General features: G+C 38.6%; 1 long non-coding RNA gene across 1 annotated transcript in view; it reads right to left on the reverse strand.

Annotated features, from left to right (window-relative positions):
- The window catches only part of LOC129058489 (uncharacterized), a 188,833-nt gene that overhangs the window by 161,832 nt on the left and 1,881 nt on the right, over positions 1-25,120 (reverse strand). Inside the window, exon 2 of the long non-coding RNA XR_008523620.2 lies at positions 24,178-24,284. This is a non-coding gene — a long non-coding RNA (uncharacterized LOC129058489). The remainder of the gene's footprint in view (positions 1-24,177; positions 24,285-25,120) is intronic.

Raw genomic sequence — 25,120 nt, forward strand, 5'->3', positions numbered from 1 at the left:
CTACTCTTACTACAGTATGACAACTAGGCATTTTATATGAGCTGGAGACTGTATCCCCATCATTTGCTAAAGTATTAGACACTCTGAGAGAAGAGACTTGGGCAGCTTGAAATGAACCTTTAGGGAGAGATGTGGCTGAATATATACTTTGATCTCATTCCCCTCCTTCCTTCTCCTAACTCTCCTCTAATCTCCTCCTGTCAGCAAGAGTAAGGTGGAGAAGGATGCAGAGTGTATCCACAAAGCCAATAGAAGATACTTGAAACAGTAGGAAAACGTGCAAATGAGTAGTGTGAATTTGATCAAGTCTTTTCTGTAGACCTTAATCTCCTTATTTTTGGAATATCAATAACAATAGCCACAGAATTGGTGAGAAAATTAACTAGTTCATGAAAGAATGTTTAGCAAAGCACTTGGCATCTAGTACGAGTTTTAAATCTGCCAGCTCTCATTGATGCTGGCATTATTATTATTAGAATTACTATCACAGTCCATTCTTTGGCACAAATTCACTTCAAACAATCCTGCCACCAAGACTACATCTTCCTGAGGATAATTTTGTCCGTGAACCTTGGCTTGTGAGAAATACCTTCTTGCCTGATGATCCAAGTGATCAAGGCTGAATTCCTGCCTTCTTGCGTCTCAGATTCCCCATCACTGGTTTCCACCGACCATTATTGCTTCCCTGAAAAACATTGCCTTACTGGACTACTCACTGATGAGCAGTGCTACCACTATTAAATATTTGTATTAGTCCATTCTTATACTGCTATAGGGAAATAATCTATAAAGTGTAATTTATAAAGGAGAGAGGTTTAAATTGACTCACAATCTGCATAGCTGAGGAGGCCTCAGGAAAGTTAGTCATGGGAAGCGAACACATCCTTCTTCACATGGAGACAGGAGAGAGAAGTGCTGAGCAAATGGAGAGAGAAGCTCCTTACAAAACTATCAGGACTCATGAGAACTCACTCACTATCAAGAAAACAGCAGCATGAGGGTAATCACCCCCATGATTCAATTGCCTCTCACTGGGTCCCTCCCATGACTACAATTCAAGATGAGATTTGAGTGGGAACATAGACAAATCATATCATTCCACCCCTGGCCCTTTCCAAATCTCATGTCCTTCTCACATTTCAAAATACAATCATGTCTTCCCAACAGTCCTCCAAAGTCTTAGCTCATTCCAGCATTAACCCTAAAGTCCAAGTCCAAGATCTCATTTGAGACAAGGCAAGTCCCTTCTGTCTATGAGCATGTAAAATCAAAAGCAAGTTAGTTACTTCCTAGATACAATGGGGGTACAAGCATTCATAAATGCACCTGTTCCAAACAGGAGAAATTGGTCAAAACAAAGGGGTTATCAGCCCCATGAAAGTCTGGAATCAAATAGGGAAGTCATTAAACCTTATAGTTCCAAAATGATCTCCTTTGACTCCATGTCTCACATTCACATCACACCGATGAAAGAGGTGGGCTCCCATGGCCTCAGGCAGCTCCACCCCTGTGCCATTGTCTGAGGCTTTTCCAGGTGCATGGTGCAAGCTGTTGGTGGATCTACCATTCTGGGGTCTGGAGGATGGTGGCCCTCTTCTCACAGCTCCACTAGGCAGTGCTCCAGTGGGGACTCTGTGTGGGGGCTCCAACCCTTCTTCACTGCCCTAGCAGAGGTTCTCCATGAGGGCTCCACCCAGCAGCACATCTCCACCAGGACATCCATGCATTTCCCTACATCCTCTGAAATCTATGTGGAGGTCACCAAACCTCAATTCTTGTCTTCTATGTACCCACAGGACCAAAACCATATGGAAACTTCCAAGGCTTGGGGCATGCACTGTCTGAAGCAATGGTCTGAACTGTACCTTGGCCTCTTGCAGCCACTGCTGGAACAGCTAGATGCAGGGGCCGAGGCTGCACACAGTAGGGGGACCCTGGACCCAGCCCAGGAAATCATTTTTCCCTCCTAGGCCCCTGGGCCTGTCATGGGAGGGGTTGCCTCAAAGGTCTGTGACATGCCCTGAAGACATTTTCCCCATTGTTTTGGCAATTAGCATTTGGCTCCTTGTTACTTATGCAAATTTCTGCAACCAGCTTGAATTTTTCCCCTGAAAAATTTCTTTTCTATTACATTGTCAGACTGCAAATTTGTCAAACTTTTATACTCTGTCACCTCTTGAATGCTTTGCTGCTTAGAAATTTCTTCTGCCAGATACTCTAAATCATCTCTCTCAAGTTCAAAGTTCCGCAGATCTCTACGGCAGGGGCAAAATGCCACCAGTCTCTTTTTTTAAAGCATAGTAAGAGGCACCTTCGCTCCAGTTCCTAACAAGTTACTCATTTCCATCTGAGACCATCTCAGCCTGGACTTCGTTGTCCACATCACTATCAGCCTTTTGGTCAAAGCTCCCCAACAAGTCTCTAGGAAGTTCCAAACTTTCCCACATCTTCCTGTCTTCTGAGCCCTTCAAATCTCCAGGAAATTCCAAACTTTTCCACATTTTTCTATCTTCTTTTGAGCCCTCTAAACTATTCCAACCTATGCCTGTTAACCAGTTCCAAAGTGGCTTCCACATTTTCAGGTATCCTTATAGCAGCACCCCACTCCTGGTACCAATTTACTGTATTAATCCATTCTCACACTGCTATAAGGACATACCCAAGACTGGGTAATTTATAAAGGAAAAAAGTTTAATTGACTCACAGTTCTGCATGGCTGGAGAGGCCCCAGGAAACTTGTAATCATGGTGGAAGGGGAAGCAAACACATCCCTCTTCATATGGCAGCAGGAGAGAGAAATGCCAAGCAATGGGGGAAAAGCCCCTTATAAAACCATCGGATCTCATGAAAACTCACTCACTACTACAAAAATAGCAGCATGGAGGTAACTGCTCCCATGATTCAATTACCTCCCACTGGGTCCCTCCTATGACACATAAGGATTATGGGAACTACAATTCAAAATGAGATTTTGGTGGGGGCATGGAGAAACCATATCAATATTATAGTCTTCTTACCACAAGGGTAGAAAAGAGAGATGGGCTTAGTCCCTAGGTTTTAGACCTTCTAACTCCATGTCTTTATTCTTAACTGACTACAGTTGATATAATTATATTCCATGCTATGACAAGGAAAAGACTTTTATTTTTAATGCCTTGGTATTATTCAGAATCAAATGCATTACGATAGCATTTAAGAGTGACATTTAGAGAATGAAAGGATGCACCATTAGGAATTACGGTTCTGTACACAAATGAATACAAATGCAAACACAAAATGCCTTGGTCATCTCCTGTTTCCTTTCTGAGTCTATGGTTTATGGGAGAAAGCTTCACTGGTCACAGAAACCATTTTGGAAGGATCATTACCAATTGCATAAAAGTTTGACAGTCAAAACATATTAGGTGATTGTTGGCCATAACTTACTGAAAATATGAAAGTAAGTGAAGCAAGACTGAGACTAGGGGATTACTCCGAGACTCTGAACACCAGCAATTTAGTTGAATCCAGTAATTTACTGTTGCCAACTTAGTATGGCTCTCTGAAGCACTTTAAACTCTGCTGCTTGCAGAAGTGGCCAGTTGGTGGGTGAAACGGTTTTTTGTTGTTGTTGTTGTTGTTTTATTTTCTAACAGGTTTAGATTGTTTTTTTCCTGGCAATGAGGTTCTAATACTGCTTCTTTTCAACCCTCAAAGCCCTACTCTTCTGCCCAGTTTGAGGTGTCAGGAAATGATATGGAAAATAATATTATTTTTACTCTAGGATTGTGCCCAAAAATCAGGTAGAAAGACTGGCTTTGTTTTCTCAAGGGCCTGGAATCATTGCCATAGGAATGAAAAAAGGATGAACTGGAGAGAGTAAGACATCTATCTCTTAAGGTAGGCACCTGTAAAATACCTAAATGGACATAATTTACACTCCAGGATTTCTCAGCCTGATTTAATTTCTCGTGCTCTAAATGACAGGCTTATTGTGATATATTGGATATAATCTCTGTGGAAGGTAAAATTACAAGATTGTAATTGGGAGGACATGAATTACAATTTCTGTAATAATGGGCAATCAGAAGATGTGACATCTTCAGTCACTGCTGCTGATTCCTGGACGAAGGCCCTGCCCGTGTCTTTGCAAAGCCTCACATATGGTGTTTGAAGTACACTGACAAAAAGAAAAAAAGAATAATTATGAGTGGTATTGATGCTGGTGCTGTGTTTAATAGTGATACAAAATCTTCTGAAAAAAATATAAAATGGCATAATTTAAAGTTCCTTTAGTATCATAAAAACAGCATGGAGGAATAAATGAATCTGAGCATTCAAATCCAAAGGAAAATAGCTATCTCAGCCATTTGTTAGGAAATTGAATGAATTCTGTAATCTTTGATCTGTTGATTGAGGGTTTTAAGTAATGGAGTAATCACTTGAAAGTGGTAGGATTCCCCTAGATGCACACAGAAGTGCTGCTCACAGTGTCCTAGACAAAACATAGAATCTAGTGGTGGGGAAATGTTTTCCAAGACCATTAAACTTGTCCCTCATAATGTGGTGCAGCACCTAAGCACTAATTAGCGGTGAGATCTTGGACCATTTACTTAGCCTTCATCTTCAAATGTAAAATAAAAGGTTTGAGAAAAATGATCTTATGTACTCTTATGATGATTTAATTATGAGATCCGAGGGTAGTTATACCTGACTTCCTCTGGAGTGGAAGGGAAAGCAAATGAGCTGATATTCGTTATCACATTTCTTTTTTTTTTTTTTTTTTTTTTTTTTGGAGATGGAGTTTCGCCTGTTGCCCAGGCTGGAATGCAGTGGTGCCATCTTGGCTCACTGCAGCCTCTGCCTCCCAGGTTCCAGCAATTCTCCTGCCTCAGCCTCCCTGGTAGCTGGGATTACAGGCACGTGCCACCATGCCCAGCTAATTTTTGTGTTTTTAGTAGACACAGGTTTCTCATGTTGGCCAGGCTGGTCTCAAACTCCTGACCTCGGGTGATCTGCCTGCCTCGGCCTCCCAAAGTGCTAGGATTACAGACGGGAGCCACTGCGCCTGCCCCGACCTATTATCACATTTCTAATTTTGATTATTATATGCTGTATTTTTGGTTGGCAATGTGACTGACAATTTTAATACCATGGTTTTTTCAAGAGCTAAAAGGTAATTCTTCCTAGAAAGTTATCTTATTGTCAGTTTCAAATAAAACATAAAAAGCATGCCAAGTATTACTTTAATAAACTTTTCCCAAGCCACTTGTTCCTGCTCTTCCTCCTCCTCCTTCTCTTAGTCATTTCTTTTGTTCATATCACTCATTAACTTGCTTAAATTGTCTACTCACAATTCAATGCTCATAAAAGAAGTAAATGACTTTTACATAACCAAAGATGCTAGATTCTAATGCCTATGTGACTAAGCTTTAGACCGCATTATACCAACACCAAAGACACTCAACCCTACAATGACCTACACAGCCTTTGAGGTATGTCCTAAACATAGACATCCATTCATTGTAGGTACTCTACGCTGTACTATAATTATCTGCCCGACTAGTTGGTTTTTCTTGAAGAACTTGAGTACAAAGAATAGAGAGACTCAGAAGACACAGCAGCACAGAAGAAAAGTCATGAAGAGTTTTCAGTAAACAGGAGCCATAATACAGGAATAACTGCGAAAACAGAAGCTAGTTAGCTCAAGTCTCAGTCAATAGTAGAAACAGAAGTAGAAAAAGAATTATAGAGAGAGATTGAAACTGAGTTGGGGGAATAATTTACTGTCAGAATTGTTGTTGGGCATCTAGAGTAGCTTGAATTCTTATTGAGTTCCAGTTCTCCATGAGATCTGATTATGTACATGCTGAGGCCTTTTTCAATGTTTCCTGGTTTTTCTGTGTGAATCCTGATCAAAACTAACATTATCTGAAAAAAAAAAAAAAAAACTTGTTTACCTTTTTGTTCTTTGCCAACTGAAAGAGCCTAATATAAGGAAGTATCAGTAAAATTAATCTGTTGTTTCTGGGTCAAAATGGGCTTATTCCTGAATATGCAAAAGCGTTTCAGTAAGGGTAGGCAGAAGGGAATTACAGTAAAGCCTAGACGCATTAACCTATTTTGTTTTATAGTTCAGGTTTTAGTAAAAGGATAAGTAATCAAGGAATCTGAACCTAAAAGTTTACATGAGGTGAGTATCTATAAGCTGCATGTATCCATATTATCTCTGCTCATGATTTGCAGGGATAGTCAAGGTTGAGATGTAATAAGATTATTTTGTAAATAGAATTTGGTTAATGTTATTATTACTTTCATGAATCCCTGGTATCAGCAGTATAGTTTATCATTCCCTACCAGAGAATGGTATAAATTAGACTGCAGAATGCTTATTCTGTCTATTAGTCACTGAAGTATTTACAAGTGTGCTAATTAGAGTCCTGTTTATGAGGCTGAAAGAGCTCAGGGCCAATTTCTCACATAGCTCCTGTTGGTGGGCATAGTTTCCAGAGAAGCATGGTTACATCTGGTGTGCATGTTGCAGCTCAGCATTGATATTTTATTCATTTTATAGCTAGCAGCAGTTTTTCAGGCAATATCTGTCTGAAATAGTGGATTCAGTAGAAACAGCAATGTAGCTATGATATGCTCTGTTCTATCAAGTGGAAAACTTTAAAGGAAAACCTGCGTGATTTGAATATCCTTGTAAATCGTGTTTAATGCACCTTTAAATTAAAGGAGAAGAGTTGATCACAGAAACAATAGCATTTAATACAAATCTCTTCCCAGTCTGATGCAAAGTAAGCCTCATATGATGTCATGAGAATGAAGCCATAATTGTAGGGCCATTTCAGGAACCAAGGAGACCAGAATAATATTTTGATCCATGGAAAAAAGCGCGGTGCTTTCTCCACTTTGATTTAGTTTGTCAGTCAGTTAATAGAACATTTACAAACTTACTTGTTTTGCTCAGCATAATTGTGAATTTGAGGGTGAACATACTTTCTTTTTTTCAGTCCATCTATTCTTATGTTTAAACTGAGATCCAAAACAGGAGATACTGAGATCATGCATTCCTCACAGTAAAAACTGACTAATTTTCATTGTTCATAGGTCCAGTTGAGATGCAACTTTAGCTGCTGACCAATTTCATTCATTTAGAAAAACAGGTGCCTCTAGCTGGATTTAAACATCTTTAAAGGGACAATGCTATTTATCCAAATTATTACTCTATCAAAAATGGCAAGTTTATAACAGTTTCTTGTCCACAGCCATCAACACTGTGGTCCCTAAATGACCCACCCAACTATATCATCGACACAGTTCACAGCAGTGTCCTGTGACTTACATGAAGAATGTAAAAACATTTGAAAAGCCTGAAGTAGTCCTCAAAACGTTACCTGCTTGATAGACATAGTAGACATTCATAAACCTGCATATTTCTGGTGTTGGAAGCCAAGAAAATATTTTATAACTCCACCCTTCTATTTTCAACATCTCACCTGGAAAAGCAGGTTAGGTCTAGAGAGAACCATAAAATATTGGGGTAAAGTTAGGATGCAGAAAATGAGAAGAATGTTCATTGATAAAATGTTATTTTGTTCTGTGATGACTTTTCTCCTTACTCTGAATATTAAACTGGCCAGGTCAGGTTAGTACAGGTTGCCATCAAATGACAAAAAGAGGGAAAAAAAGTCAGTGAGTTATGTATGCACTTTGTTGCAGTTGCTGAATGACAGTGGGGATTTGTTATGGGACTTTGTGAAACATTTCAGATGTTGGTCCACAGTGACGCTTTTGGCTTGGGGAGAAACTTTGTTTCTCCCTCCATCTTTTATCCATGACCTTCACCTAACACTTCTATCCTACTGAATTCTGGTTAAAATAAATATCAAAGGAATATACAGCTTAAGAGAAATACATTTAAAAAAAGAGAAGGAGGCATCAAAGCCAACCTCTGTCCCCTATGGGTTTGGGGATTTTTTTTGAAATCCAGCTGCTGCTCTATTTTTTATTCCTGTATTTTTTAAAGTGCAGCTTAGTATCAGTAAATACATCTATAGAGAAAAAGACAATATTTCCTCTCATGAATTAGCACCTATCTTGCGAAAGATGCTCTAGTCAGCATTGTAGAGAAAACGGCAACCTGATTCTTGCCCAGGCCTCTCAGATTATGTTGTGAATGAAAAACTAAGGTAGAAGGATGAATGTGAGTATATTCTAGAAAATGGAAAACAGGTGAGGGAGAGATTGATTCCCACAAAAGAGATCTGAGAAAGTTAAATTAAACAAAATTTAAAGGTGGAATTTGTGATTCTAGCATTTTGGGAGGCAGAGGCAGGTGGATCAATTGAGCCCAGGAGTTGGAGACTAGCCTGGGCAACACGGCAAAACCTTATCTCTACAAATATAATGTATAAAGCAAGTTGAGCATGGTGGCACATACATGTAGTCCCTGCCAGTCAGGAGGCTGAGGTGGGAGAATAACCAGAGCCCAGGAAGTCGAGGCTGTAGTGAGACATGATCGTGCCACTGCACTCCAGCCTAGGTGACAGAGTAAGACCCTGTCTCAAACATAAATAAATAGAAATAAAGGTGGAATTTGGGGGATAGAAATAGTGGAAAAGAGAAACCTTTTGGTATAGAGAGGGGACATATGAAAAACTTCTCAATTAATATTTGTCCAATTAACTAAAGAGTTGACTAGTTATATAAGTCAAGAAAAATTAGAACAAATTCAAAGAATGGCATCTTTTTACACGCTGGAGAATAAGATGCTGGAGAGATTTGAGGAAAATATTAGAAGATGAGGTAATAAAAAAAGACAATGGCCACGTTCAATAGAACATTATCCGCTGTGCAGATCCCGGTGGCCATAGAAGTGTTTTGAGTAAAGTTGTAATCTGAAAATATAGGCTTTAAAAGGTACCTCTGCCAGCACCATTAAGAGTGGATTAGGCTGTGTAATGACTGGTAGGTAGAATATCAGTTAATTAGTTACTGTAGTTCTGGTAAGTTTCAATAAAATGTTTAAAATTCTGTGGTGTGTTGTAATTTACAAAGTTCTCACACACAGCAAAATTCAAAGTTTGCTCATTTGAATAGTACCTGATTTAGGGGAGAAGGGCGGGACTGAAAAGAAAGCACAGATGTGAGAGATATCGTAGAGGCTGAATTAAAGTATCTGTCTGCTGTTTAAACGTGGACAATACAAAAGCTATCAAAAGATTTCAGTCTTAGCTGAGAGCTACTTATCATCGTCACCACCAACAATATATTGAGGCCATTCTGATTGTTAGGCCTCGTTCTGAGATGATCGCCTTTAATTCTCACAACTGCGTGGAGTCACCCCCATTTGACAGATGAGGAAACCGGGCGTTAACAAAATATAAGGAAACTTGTTCAAAATCACATTACTGGTAAGTGACAGAATCAAGATTTGTTTGAATTTGAAACTTTCAACCACTTTAACATTTAGTGCCTTCTGTAATACTGGTTAGTGATGGGTATAGAAACAATCTCTTCATTTATATCTTCCTGATTTTGTGCAAGAAATAGAGGTCTTACAAAAAAATTTTAATTTGACTTTTTAAGTTATTCATTATTTGATTCAAGATAGACACTACTTTATTTAAATTATTAGCCAGAAGCCTGTCAGATTTGATTATAATGGCAACAGATCCCACTTAAAGAAACTTGGCAATCTCTTACCACACTAGATTTTAAACATGATGGTGTGCAAGTAATGGGAAGCTTTTCTGCCAAGGTGCTGCAGCATCATGATACGGTCACCTTCACTCTCAGAAACTGTTATATCAAAAATCCTCAAGGCTTAAGTGACAACAGTCATTTTCCTCTTACCACCCATACACATATGACAATATTTGCATTCTCAAAGTTATTGTTATGCAGTCACAAAATGTATTTCCAACATGTCTCACTTTTAGCAATCCTGATCAACTATTGTAGTTTTCTTTTGGAGCCCAACTTAAATCTTTTGGGCCCCTGGGATCACTTAATAGGTTACTGCTTCAATGCGCTAAGTGGGCCCTTGGTGGCATGAAGCAATTAATGAGTTGTCCAGAAATGTCTGGTAATAGCTTAAATCAAGAATACAAATGAGGCTCTCAATTGCTACATCTTCTACAATGTATTTTCATGTAAGTGTAAATGTGCACTATCTGATGGTTTCTCTATGATTTCTTTCTATGCTGTGCTTGAAATCACAGTACAACTAGTACAGATTTCTTTTCCTCTATGCACTTCATTTAATTATACAATTATACACTCACTCTCCAGAGAGGTTGTATTGGAAGTGATCTGTGGGAAGAAATGTTATCGGTGCAAAGTCACACTACTATGAGAATGTAGGGTTCTTAGTTCAAATGATAGGGCCATTTAGTCACAAATTTTTTTTTTAAATAATAAGTATTTATTCACAAAGTAACCATTATTATGTTTCTTATCTTGTCTTTCCCTTATATGGTGCATTACTTTATTTTATTCATAAATTTGTCCTGAAGTACGGGAGAAAATACAACAACAGGCTGTATTAAAACTATTTCTTTCCAGAGAAAGCACTGGCAGGGGAAAAATCTATTTAAAGAGCATTGTCTCTTTGGTTAAGCAGGAAATGAATTTGCTACAAAGGGCTGTGGAACCCTGCTCTGATAGAATTGAAGGTAATTAAAATCTAATGGTAGAATCTAACCATTTAAATTGCAATTTAAATTGGTCAAATAGGATTGAAATCAGAATATTTGACAACCTTAAAATGGGACTATACGAGATTCACTGTGTGCATATTAAATATTTTGCTTACTCTGGATGGAAATTAACATTGCATGGATGAAATGAAATAGTTTTTACATTTACATGACTTTTCATTAGTATAAAAAGAGAGTTGTGAGCATTTTTATTTTGCAATATATCATGACAAAGAACAATTGGCAGTAAATTAAAAGCTTTCAATAACAAAAGAAAGATGATTAGGTATTTGTTGTTTATGAGATCTTATTATTTTAGAATGTGTACTTTATAAAGTCTGAAGATGAGAATTTTATATTATCAAATTACATTTATTGCTGGTTTAACTTAAGGCTGCACAGTTAGGCCTAACAGTTTTTCTCTCCCCAAGTGTGGAAAACTTAAAGTTGCAATGCATATGTTTCCACATGTAATTTTACTATTTTTATTAAAATGTTAATATATTAAAGTGGTTTGACACATGAAGTCAAGGTAAAGCTAATTTTACTTCTTACAGGAATTAATAAAACACAACAATAAAAACTAATGGAAGTTTAGAGAGATTATGATTTGCCAAAATGAATAATTCTTCCAAGTTTTTGCTCAACACTTTTTTTAAAATTATTTTAAGTTTAGGGTTACATGTGCAGGTTTGTTTCATAGGTATACTTGTGTCATGGGGGCTTGTAGTACAGATTATTTCATTCCTCTGGTATTAATCCTGGTACCCATTTGCTGTTTTTCCTGATCCTCTCCCTCCTCCAACCCTCCCACCCTCCACAGTCCAATAGGCCCCACGATGTATTGTCCCCCTCTATGTGTTCATGTGTTCTCATCATTTAGCTCCCACTTTTCTAGTATATCACTAATTCTTACCATTTTGCACATTACGTAAGGCCCTGGGTACAACTACTCTTAATACCACACCAAACACTAGATATCCAGTGTTTTTGAGGATATGATTCACTGCATCTACATCTGTCAGACTCCACCTTATATCAGAGGACCACGGAGAAAGTTTTCAGGCCTTATTGGCTACGTAAAACCTACGTCTCTGAATAGGGCTAGGAATTGAAATACACTGATAGAAGAATGGCTAAAGTGCTAACAATAAAAGACAGATGTAGGTAAAGTCCATTTTATTTTATGCTTCAGTACCTTTGTTCTTCATTAAAATTGTTTTCTAATTAAGGATTTGGGGAGGGGGGTTGTAATACATTTATACAAACAATTCTCTCATACACCCCGCAAACACACATACAGGCACCTTTTTTTTTTTTTTGAGACGGAATCTCGCTCTGTCGCCCAGGCTGGAGTGCAGCGGTGCAATCTCGGCTCACTGCAAGCTCAGCCTCCCGGGTTCACGCCATTCTCTTGACTCAGCCTCCCGAGCAGCTGGGACTACAGGCGCATACAGGCACATTTTAAGAACTTTAGTTTACTGAGAATTTTGTATCTCAAGGAAATGTGCGCTTAACTCAAGTAAAAGACTCCACCACTACATAAAGTAACCACATAATTTTAAGTGAAATCATTATTTCAAAACGGAAACATAGGGAGGAAATAAAGTTCTAACAGCAAGAAGAAAACCTGGTTCTCCATCCATTAGCTTCGCTGAAATTATAGACAAGCAGATGTTCATGAAAGACAATGTATTTATGTATTTTCCCACAGAAACAATGTTAAAATTGAGAGTTCTGTTCTTGACAGGAGATTTGGCATAAAAGTAAGCCTAGCTTAGGCCAACGATGTCATAAAAAAACCGTAAAATTCTTCCATATATTTAATAGTAAAATTATGCTCAGAGCCCAATAAAAATGAGCATAAATATCCTATACACATTGATTATACAAGAGGGCACGCTATGCTATAAAGTATACATGCTTCACATAAATAAAATTATACTATACTATAAATTAAAACTACTTAAAGTTAATATGCTAGCTATAATACAGATTGAATATTTAATTAACAATATTTTTGCTTGCCTTCTTAGAAATTTTATGATTTGAACGCCTTGGGTATCTTAAGTTGCTGTCTAAGGAAGATTGAAATGACTTCTTTTCTTTGAAAGGTTCCCCATCTTAACCCACACGATCCAGACTGCAAGAGATGGTGAGACTGCTCAGCAGACTATAGCATAAGAGAAGTAAGCTGAGAATAATCATGGATAAGAAGATGCAGGCACTGGACCCTCTGGCATTGGTCAACCACCTAAAATTCAAAATCAGACCTCAGACAGTTTTAGACATGATTTGGGCTAGTGTAAAATTCCAAAAGGGGGAAGTGATGGAAGAGACACAAAAGAGAAATCTTGCAACATTAGTGACACTTTTGGTCAGGAAGCACTGCAGCTCATGATTCCCCTATATAGCAGGAAATACAGCTGGGGAGCAACTGACAGAGGCAGGGAAAAGGGCTATGGAGATTATCTGAAAAGTGAATAAGTCAAAGATTAGAGCTAAGGTCTAGTCTTGAGAGGTGACAATAACAGAAAAGGGTGCTACTTGATAGATATACAGATGTCCAGAGAATTCCCAGAGATCTAATGACAATGGATCTTACAGGCAACAAGACAAACTTAAGACCCTATCATCAACCCTGATGGAGGAAGGGTCTCTAACACACAGTCAGGTTTGTCTTCACTGGCTCCAAAATTGGATCTTCAGTAATCTGCAGTTAAGTGGCCTGGAGTAGGCATTGATCAGCACTTCCCCCAGTAGACAGAAGCTCAGATGTCATCCAGTGACCCTCACTTGATGCTCAAAAATTGACTTCTCATTTTCAGAACAAGAATGTTATTTTATTTTAATCCTTTCAGACGTCTATAATAAAAATGTCATAAACTGGGTGGCTTATAAACAACAGAAATTTATTTTCACAGTTCTGCAGGCTAGAAAGTCCAAGAACAAGGCACCTGCAGATTCAGTGTCTGGTGAGGGCCCATTTCTTTATAGACCATGCCTTCTGGCTGTCTCTTCACTTGGTGGAAGGGGCAAAAAGCTCCCTTAAGCCTCTTTTATAAGGATGCTAATCCCATTCATGAGGGCTTTGCCCTAATGACCCAGTCACCTCCTAAAAGCCCTACCTCTTAATACTATCACTTTGGAGATTAGGTTTCAACATATAAACTTGAGGGAGGGCGACACAAACATTCAGATCATAGAAAGCTTGGTGGCATATAAATGCTCATTCCAAAAAATAAACTTAGTAATATAGAACATATTTACAGCAGTAAATCATTTGCTTTTCCCCCTCATCTCATTCTACCAAGACCACTAAGGCTGCCAAAAAAATGCAAATAAGTTGTCTGCTTACGTTATTGATTGTTTATTTTGCTGTTCATAAGTATGTTTATTGGAGCACTATTTACAATAGCAAAGTCATGATGTCAACAATGTGTCCATTGGAGAAAGAAAATGTGGTGCATATACACCGTGGAATACTATGCAGACGTAAAAAAGAATAAAACTGTGTCCTGTGCATCAAAATAGATGGAACTGGAAGCAATTACCCTAAGGAAGTAAGTCAAAAACAGATACTCTAATACAGCATGTTCTCACTTATAAGCGAGAGCTATACAATGGGTACATATGGACATAAAGATGGAAATTATAGACACCGAGGACTTTAAAAGGAGGGAAGCTGGAATGGGAATGAGGGTTGAAAAATTGCCTGTTGGGTACAGTGTTTATTATTTCGGTAATGGGTTCACTAGAAGCCCAAACTCCAGCATTAGGCAATATAGCTGTGTAACAAACCTTCACATGTATACCATGAATCTGAAATAAAACAATAAAATAAAATAGAAAGTGCAAATAGCAAACTGGGGAATGTGATTTGAAACAAGCAGCTATAGCTATCTTCCTCTGCCTTCATGTTGTATAATCTGGGGAGGTGTTGATGGTTCAATTATCTGCACATGGCCTTGGAACTTTTTATTTCAGTTTTTGGAGTCACATTCATTACCTCATTTTATTCACAATGCTTTAACATAGATACCGAGATAATTATTATTATCCCCAGTTTACAGATTAGGAAACTAACTTGAAGAAGTACAAAGTAATAAAGGCAAATTTGTGCTTCAATAGTATTAGGCAAAGGATCTGTCTGTGCTCAAGTCCTCTTGCAGCCTGCCATGCCCGAGCCCCCCTGCGGTGGGCTCCCACATGGCCCGAGCCTCCCCAACGGACTCCGCCCCTGCTCCGGGGCACCCGGTCCCATCCACCACCCAAGGGCTGAGGAGTGCAGGCCCGCCGTGCAGAACTGGCGGCAGCTCCGCCCATGGCCCTGGCTCAGGATCCACTAGGCCAAGCCAGCTGGGCTCCTGAGTTGGGTGGGGACTTGGAGAACTTTTACCTCTAGCCAGAGGATTGCATATGCACCAATCAGCACTCTGTCTAGCTCCAGGTTTGTGGATGCACCAATAAGCACCCTGTATCTAGCTAATCTGGTGGGGACTTGGAGAACCTTTATGCCTAGCTAAAAGATTGTAAATACACCAATCAGCACTCTGTTTCTAGCTCAAGGTTTGTAAACGCACCAATCAGCACCCTGTGTCTAGCTCAAGGTTTGTAAACGCATCACCAATCAGTGCTCTGTGTCTAGTTAATCTAGTGGGGACTTGGAGAACTTTTACTTCTAGCTAGAGGATTGTAAATACACCAATCAGCACTCTGTGTCTAGCTCAGGGATTGTAGACGCACCAATCAGCACTCTGTCAAAATGGACCAATCCCCTCTCTGTAAAATGGGCCAATCAGCTCTCTGTAAAATGGACCAATCAGCAGGATGTGGGTGGAGTCAGATAAGGGAATAAAAGCAGGCTGCCCCAGCCAGCAGAGGCAACCCTCTGGGGTTTCCTTCCATGCTGTGGAAGCTTTGTTCTTTCACTCTCTGCAGTAAGTATTGCTGCTGCTCACTCTTTGGGTCTGCACCACCTGCCTTTATGAGCTCTAACACTCACTGTGAAGGTCTGCAGCTTGACTCCTGAAACCAGCGAGACCACGAACCCACCAGAAGGAAGAAACTCCAAATACGTCCCAACCTCAGAAGGAGCAAACTCCAGACACACCGTCTTGAAGAACCGTAACACTCACTGCAAGGGTCCATGGCTTCATTTTTGAAGTCAGTGAGACCAAAAACCCACCAATTTCAGACACACTTTCACGTGGTAGATTCTCAAAAATATTTATTTGCTAAATGAGTGAAGTAGTGGATGACTTTTTTCCACCAAAGTATTAGGTTTTAGGGTACAAGCAGAGTAAGGTAGAGATGTGAAGTCATACCAACCTGATGAATGAAGGTGATAGTCATAGTTAACATTAATTACATGCTTACTATATGTCAGTCATTTGATAAGCATCTTATGCTAATTTATTCCTTGGAAGAACTTATGAAGGTGGGTAGTGGTATTTTTTACATTATACACATGAGGAAACCACAGGATGTGTTTTAGAGCTGGAATTCACACTCAGATAGGCTGACACCACAGCCCATGCTCTTAGCTCCCACTACTCCAGGTAGAATCAAATTTAAAAGTCAGAAGTCACAACGATGGCAAAGAGCAGCCTTGGGAATAGCAAGGGGAAGCCCAAGAATTCGGGAGGTCTAGTATCTACCATGTGCCTGGCCTACAGCTAGCTGCTTTACATAGATTATCCCTAGTTCTCAAGTTAACCCTAAAAATTGTTATGAGAATCTTACTTCATAGATAAGGAAGCTGAAGGTCAGAGGCTAAATGACTTCCTCAAGGTCATTCAACTAACAAATGACAGAATTGTGGTTCATATCAGGTACAATTCCACACCAGATCATTTTTTTTTCATTATATGTAATAATCTATGGAAGTAATCTGTAGAGGAATTCATGTAAGTGTATTTTTCACCAAAGAACAGTCTTTCTCAGTTTGAAAAGTTCACCACTTTTAATGGAACATATATATTAATGCCTCCCAAGAATGAACAAGGAGCTATGAGGAAAAAACACAGTTGTAGACATTGCGTGGTGTGTATACTTCTTTGTATTTGAGGATATACAAATGATGCCACATATCTATGATGATCTCTTTTTAGCTTTCTAGAATTGACTTCAACTTTATTCTAGAACAGTGGTTCTCAAACTTTAGGATCAAGTGGAGGGCTTGTTAAACAGAAAATATGGGGTTTTACCCCCAGTTTCTGATTGAGAAGGTCTGAACTTGGTCCTGAGGGAGTGCATTTCCAGCAAGTTCACAAGTAATACTTATTGTACTGGTCAGGGGACAATGCTCTGAAGACTATGATTCTAGAGTTATTACAAGTTTCCAATTTATTCCTTTTTACCCCAGACCCATGTTCACCATGACACAATATTAGCTTTTAGGAATGAGCAATATGTTCTTTGAGCAAAGTGCTGAATTCCTTGACTTCAAGTAGAACAAGGCCTCTAGGAAACTAAGTACTGATTTGCAGATCTTATGCATTTCGTAGTGAGTTCCACATTTTCCCTAAGCTAAAAAGCATGGATATAGATGATAACTAAAAGTTAAAAATAATAATGCATACAAATGCAATGTATGCATAGGTCCTATACTTTTTAGATTATTTGAGGTAACCCTGCAAAATAAACATAATCTAGAAAGCTTCACCTAATCGATATTGTAGAATTTGTTCATTTTTCTGCCAATAATCAAAAAGAAATAAGACTTTGCTCATGTTTTGCAAATTTTTTAAAAATAGTTTCCATAGCTTCACAGCAAGCCTTGGACCTGTATAGTTGTCAAAATATGGCTAGGAAAAGCAATGACTGACTGTTTCATTCTGACAGTTCCTTTGGAACAATTATTTAATGTGAGCATTATTTAAATGTGAAGGTGGAATGAATATAGCTTGGTGTGGCTTTTAAAATTTAGTCTCAACATCTTATCTTCCATCTACATTTAAAACAGCACATTATCCTTCACTTCCTGCCTTCCATCTAGAGTTAGCCCAGAGTTTACATATTGGGAGAAGTAATTTTGATTAAAGAGCAAAGAATAAACACATTAATGTGCTATCCTTGGCTCTGTTACTCTGTTAATCCCATCTGAAGAAAAATAATGTTGATTTTAAGCTGAGAAAAAAATGTGATCCCTTTTGAACTGTAGAGTTGACATCAGAAAACCACACAGTCTTCAAAGCACTATTTTAAATCCCCTGGGTATGTATAAAATTACTTTTACTGGTTGCCATTTTGAGGAAAAACCCTGACATGAATAGAGTCAATGAAGGAAAGCTGCTGTAGCCTTTCTCTTCCGACATGCAGGAATTACAGTTATATTACAATGCAGTTATATTATAGATATTTTTATAGTGGAGTCCTGGCCACCCATTCTAAGATATTTAATAGGTAATGAAGGAAACATTTGAGAGTCAACAAAGCAATTATCACTGTTCTCTTGGGGAGATGGGGTAAGGTGGAAATGCATAAAAAATAGTCGTTTACTTCCAAAAAATGGATAGTGTTCAACTGAAGGGGACAATCTGAAGAGCTGCTGTATCTTTTCCACATGCCATTTCTCTCAAAAATCGTCAGGCAGTGGTGGTATACTCATTCTGGAAATTGCCTTTATGTACAAATAGCATTCATTACATGCAGCTTTTCTCAGCTCTAAAGGGCAAGGGGAAAACAAATTATTTGTAAAATAAAAAGCAATAACACTGGCGTGGATTTTTTTTCTGGATGAGTGAGAAAATGCCTGGATGTTGTTTTCAAACATTCTAGCCATCAGCTCCAGAGAGCATGGAGAAACATAATTTTCATTGTTGACATAATGAAGATGATGCTGCTTTTCAACCATTTCCCAAAGCATAAACTCATTTTCTGTGTGAGCTTGGCAGTGTGACCATAACAAATGCTAGTGATGTGGGAAAAACAAATGCACAAATGAAAAACAATGAGTCAAATAGCTCATTCATTGCTGTCAGTAGGAGCCACAGCTCCCCAAATCTGCTTAATATGCTGCCATTGTATAATCTGAAGCTCGTTGCAGACCATTTTCACATTGAGTAAAATGTTAGAACTGGTTGGGAATAAACAAAGCCATTGTGTTTTCACTATATCTCAAAAAATATTTGGAAATTTATTTTCTTGCTGTGTGTGCTTATTAGATTAGGTAAAAATAATTTTTTTCAGTGGGCAAAACTAAATGAAGTTGAAAATTGATGCAATTATCTCAACAGTATAGATAAAACACTTTATTCTGCTTATCAATTATCAGACAACTAAAACTGTTCTGATTTAAATTACCTGAATATTTTCTCATAAAAAGATAGCATTATAGATAGTATCATGAGGACTAGTATTAAAACCAATTCTTTTTCCTTACTGTTCATAGTCAATATTTTTATCAACTTCCTTCCTGTCTTTTTTCTGTGTGTACTCATATTATATATACAGTTGTGTATTAGTCAACTTTCACACTGCTCTAAAGATACTACCTGAGACTGGATAATTTAAGAAACAAAAGGGGTTTAATTGACTCACAGTTCCACATGGCTGGGGATGCCTCAAGAAACTTATAGTCATGGAGGAAGGTGAAGGAGAAGCAAACACTTTCTTCACAAGGTGGCAGGAGAGAGAGAGAGAGAGAAAGGGGAACTGCCAAACACTTTAAAAATCAGCAGCTCTCATGAGATCTCACTCACCATCATGACAACAGCATAGGGAAACTGTCCCCATGATCCAATCACCTCCCACCAGGTCCCTCCCTCAATACCTGGGGATTACAATTCCAAATGAAATTTGGGTGGGGATACAAAGCCAAGCCATATCATACTGCCACTGGCCCCTCCCAAATCTCATGTCCTTCTCACATTTCAAAACCAATCATGCCTTCCCAACAGTCCTCCAAAGTCTTAACTTATTCTAGTATTAACCCAAACATCCAAGTCCAAAGTCTCATCTGAGACAAGGTAAGATCCTTTCACCTATGAACCTGTAAAATCAAAAACAAGTTAGTTACTTCCAAGACACAATGGGAGAACAGGCTTTGGATAAGTGTTCCCCTTCCAAATGGGAGAAATTGGCCAAAACAAAGGGACCACGGGCCCAATGCAAGTCCAAAACCCAGCAGGGCAGTCATTAAATCTTAAAGCTCCAAAATAATCTCCTTTTACTTCATGTCTGACATCCAGGTCACACCAATGCAAGAGGTGGGCTCCCAAGGCCTTGGGCATCTCTGCCCTTGTAACTCTGCAGGGTACAGCCCCCATAACTGCTTTCACAGGCTGGAGTTGAGTGTCTGTGGCTACCATTCTGAGATCTGGAGGATGGTGGTGCTCCCATTCTGAGGTGCATGGTGCTACCATTCTGAGGTGCACAGTGCTACCATTATGAGGTCTGGAGGATGGTGGCCCTCCTCTCACAGCTCCACTATGGCAGCAGTCTTCTGCTTGGACATCCAGGCATTTCCATACATTCTCTGAAATCTAGGTGGAGGTCCCCAAAACTCAACTCTTGTCTTCTGCACTCCCAAAGGCCCGACACCACATGGAAGCCACAAAGGCTTGATGCTTTCACCCTCTGAGGCAAAGTCCGAAGATATACCTTGTCCCATTTTAGCCACGACTGGCGCTGGAGCACCTGGGATGCAGGGCACCAAATCCCAAAACTGCACAGGGAAGCTGGGCCCTGGTCTGTGCCCAGAAGCCATTTTTCCCTCTTAGGCCTCCAGGCCTGTGATGGGAGGGGCTGCTTCGAAGGTCTCTGATATGCCCTGGAGACAGTTTCCCCATTGTCTTGGCTATTAACATTCAACTTCTGATTATTTATGCAAATTTATGCAGTCAGTTTGAATTCCTTTCCGAAAAACTGTTTTTTTTTTTCCTACCAAGTCAGGTTGCAAATTTTCCAAACCTTTATGATCTACCTCCCTTTTAAACAAGTTCCAATTTCAAACCACATCTTTGTGAACACATATAACTGGACACTTTCAGAATAAGCCAGGCTACCTCTTGAATGCTTTGCTGCTTAGAAATTTCTGCTGCCAGATACACTAAATCATCTCTTATGTTCAAATACACTAAATCATCTCTCTTATGTTCAAAGTTCCACAGATCTCTAGGACAGGGGCAAAATGCTACCAGTCTCTTTGCTGAAGCATACCACAAGTGACCTTTACTCTAGTTCCCAATAAGTTCCCCATCTCCACCTGAGACAACCTCAGCCTGGACTTCATTGTCCATGTCACTATCAGCATTTTGGTCAAAACCATTCAACAAGTTTCTAGAGTGTTCCGAGCTTTCCCACATCTTCTTCCGAGCCCTCTAAACTGTTCCAACATCTGCCTGTTACCCAGTTCCAAAGTAGCTTCCACATTTTCAGGTTTTCTTTATAGCAGTGCCCTATCCCCTGTACAAATTCTCTGTCTTAGTCCATTTTCATACTGCTATAAAGATACTACCTGAGACTGGGTAATTTATTTAAAAAAGAGGTTTAATTGACTCACAGCACTGCATGGCTGGGGAGGCCTCAGGAAACTTACAATCATGCCAGCAGGTGAAGGAGAATCAAACACCTTCTTCACGAGGAGGCAGGAGAGAGAGAGAGAGAGAAGGGGGAACTGCCAAATACTTTCAAAGCCATCAGCTCTCATGAGAACTCACTCACTATCATGACAACAGCCTGGGGAAACAGTCCCCATGATCCAATCACCTCCCACCAGGTCCCTCCCTCAATACCTGGGGATTACAATTCAAGATGAGATTTATGTGGGGACACAGAGCAAAACCATATCAAGTTATTTATCCTGCTTTTTTTCTTTACATACTATAGCATAAACATTTTCTTATTTGCTAAAAGTTTTTATAACTGATTTTTCAATGTCTACATATTACTATATCACAGAAAAAAATCCTGATCTATCTATGAATTCTGTATTTGGGAACACATGTTATCTAATACTTTGTTATTAAAAACCATACAGCGATAAACATCCTTGTACATGAATCAATGCGCATAACATTTTACAGCCGTGAGTAAATGATGTGAGTAACACAGGTGTAAAACAGAGCCTCTGTTGATAGCTGGACACAAGGATACTCACAGTAAAGACTACATTTCCCAAACATCCTTGCCAGTAAGGTGACTATATCACTAAGTGCAATATGAAAATGTCCTGTGGCAGCTTCCAGGAACCTTCCTTGAACTATTAATGGTATATACCCTTTGACTCTTTGTGGATCTTTCTACATTTTGAACCATAACACAAGGGCTACAGGCCGGAGATGGTAGAGCAATGAGCCTAAAGGAACATTTGTCACTGAGGGCTTCATGGGGCAGAAATGCATGTCTGCCTGAGACATTTACATGGAACTTCTATTTTATTTAAGTTATTGCTACTTTGCATCTCTTTTACTTGCAATGGACTGTAATTCTAACCAATACAAAAATGTGTACTTTAAAATGACATGAAACTAACAATCAAGTAATCTAACACAAATTAATGTTATCGATAATAATTAAAATTTTACTAAACAGCTAAGTTATTATTAGTTTACTCAGCTGTCTATTAATGGTACAATATCTATAAAACTATATTAATGCTAACGAATTTCCCTGTAATCAATATTCAGCTCTTCAACCTTTATCTCTCACTCACACACATTAACCCACACCTATTAATGTACAAGGAACTTTGATCAACTCTGCAAACTGGAGTTCTTTATTCCCTCCATTTCTCTCACATCCCAAGTGGTGAATGAGAACTTAGTCAAGGGAAACAATTAAAACATTAAAAGAACAATGACTCCAAAAGTTTAACTAGCTAATTAATAAAACTTAGAAGGCATATTACACCTCCAATATATTCAAATAAAATATGACTCAAATTTTTCTAAGTAAATTAGGAAAATATCGTCTACTTTGTGAGGTTATTACAATACATACTAGATATAAAAAGTATCTACAAATGGTAAGTATTCTCTTCTTCTTAGTTTTCCCCTATTACATATAGATTAAAATATCACTTATATAATAGGAAAAGCTAGATGATTCAATTATAATTCATAATTTTTCTTAAAAAATCTAATTTGCAAAAAAATTGTGAGGTCAAATTAAACTGTATGTAGATTTTGCCTTTTGTCTTTGCCTTAGAATAAAAAGAGTTAATATAAATTTAAAAATTCAGATTTATTTTGAGTGGAACATAATTTTTTAAAAGCTGTTGAAATATATAATTCTCTAGTAGATAAGTACTTAGATTTCAATTACACTAAGGAGATTTTATTGCCCCAAGGCTTCTGAAAAATGTGATATTGTTACTAATCCCCTAAGATAAGGCTTTTAAGAGAAATTCAGTGTACTTTATTTACAGTTCCTTTATCTCTCAAGGAGGTCAGGAAATTCGGAACTTTAATGTAACCGTAACTGTTCTTTGACAATCTGTGGGAAAAGCAATGTAAGTTTTAACAGCTTGTAAAATTTATCTTACAAACTGAAAAAAATGGGTGATTTGTAAGTGACTACCTCTAGATAAAAGTATATAAAGGCAACCAGCCTTTTAGTATTTCCCCATGTCCTATCAACCTGAAGAGATTAAAGTGAGGGAACAAGAGTCACCATCATGTAGGCATCAAATAAAACACTACACACTGAGTCAAGCACTCACCAGCATCACTACTGGGCACCCAGTGGCCCAGTCTGTTACTTCCCAACTTTGTTGCTTCATCTGTTCCCTCAGCAAATGTGGGCTGAGAAGTCCGACCCTGGCCATATGTTCCTGCCCTCTATTCCAACATTGCTTTCCTCATTAGAAGAGACAGATGGCTGATCTTAGTACCTTAAGTGACCCAAGTGCATGGACTGTTTCCCTATGGAACTCCTCATCCCTGTCAATATCACTTGGCTTGGGATGGGTGCTAAGGGACAACATATGCAGCATGTAACTCATCCTCATTGGCTCATGGTACACTAACACCGACCTCTGAAAGCAAATTTTAAAACATAAGGTAAGTTTGATGAAAAAACATAATAACAATCAACATATATGTATTTACCAAATGCATCCACAAATATCATCACATTTATGACTCATGTAAGAGCTGGCAAAAATCAATGTCCTCTGATCGCTGTCATTCACCTACTTCTTCCAGGCAGAGTTTGACTTTCAGAACTAGCCTTGGGCTAATAACACTTCCAGAAGTTCCCCATGACACAAAATACTTTCCTGAGTGACTAACACTATTTAGTAGCACTCCAAAAAGCCGTTTGGAGAAACCTTCATGTAAGAGATAAAGATAATAAAATGTGATTAAATAAAAAATTCGGGCTAGGCACAGTGGCTCAGGCCTGTAATCCCAGCACTTTGGGAGGCTGAGGTGGGTGGATTGCCTGAGTCAGGAGTTTGGGACCAGCCTAACCAACATGGTGAAACCCCATCTCTACTAAGAATAAAAAGTTAGCTGGGCATGGTGGCACATGCCTGTAATCCTACCTATTCAGGAGGCTGAGGCATGAGAATCACTTGAACCCGGGAGGTGTAGATTGCAGTGAGCTGAGATCACGCCACCGCATTCCAGCCTGGGGTGACAGAGCAATAATCTGTTAAAAAAAAAAAAAAATTCCAAGGATGTTGCTGAGAAAAATAAAGGGTACTTTGAATGAAAGCGTTTGGCTCCAGGGCCTCGTTGTGGCCTTTGGGTGCCCTGAACAGATCTGAGGGGATCCACAGCCAAAGGGTTATAATACAAACCTGACACTCTGTCAACAGTGGTAAATAAAATATAAAAACAAAATCACTAACATTTGTATCCAACAGCAATATGTCATTAGAAAGTTTAGTTTCTAGAAAAGATTTCATTTACAATAGCTGCCAAAACCTATGATACCTACAAATAACTTTAACAAAAGTTGTATATTATGAACTTTTATAGAGAAAGTACCAGACTTGATTGAAGGTATTACAGGAAGACTTGAATAAATGGATCAATAAAACAAGATTGATGATGGAAAAATCCCTCAGTATCAAAAATGTGGCAACTTTTCCCCATTAATCTACAACTTCAATGAAATCCAATCAAAGTATTTAACATAATTTTTCTCATGATATCAGCTTTGAATAAAAGTAAGATGCAAAAAGAGCCAAGGCAATTTTGAAGGCCAAAGAGGAGAGAGGAAGAGAAAAGGACTTTCTTGTAAGATACACAAAGCAATAATTATTGGAGCGTAATTCAAGCCAGAAGTTATTAAGGCAGGAATGTAAAGATGTCATGAAACTGATCTGTCTCCAGATAAAGAGATTTCAGTAACATGCTGTTGACTTCAAAAATCAGCATGCAAAAGAAAACATATAGTGTGATAAGGAAGTATAAAATATGATGACATTAAAACTCTGTTGTTTGAAAAATATCCACATGTAGTAATTATTTTTTAAATGG

This window comes from Pongo abelii, chromosome 2, assembly GCF_028885655.2.
Source record: "Pongo abelii isolate AG06213 chromosome 2, NHGRI_mPonAbe1-v2.0_pri, whole genome shotgun sequence".
NCBI classification, from domain to species: domain Eukaryota; kingdom Metazoa; phylum Chordata; class Mammalia; order Primates; family Hominidae; genus Pongo; species Pongo abelii.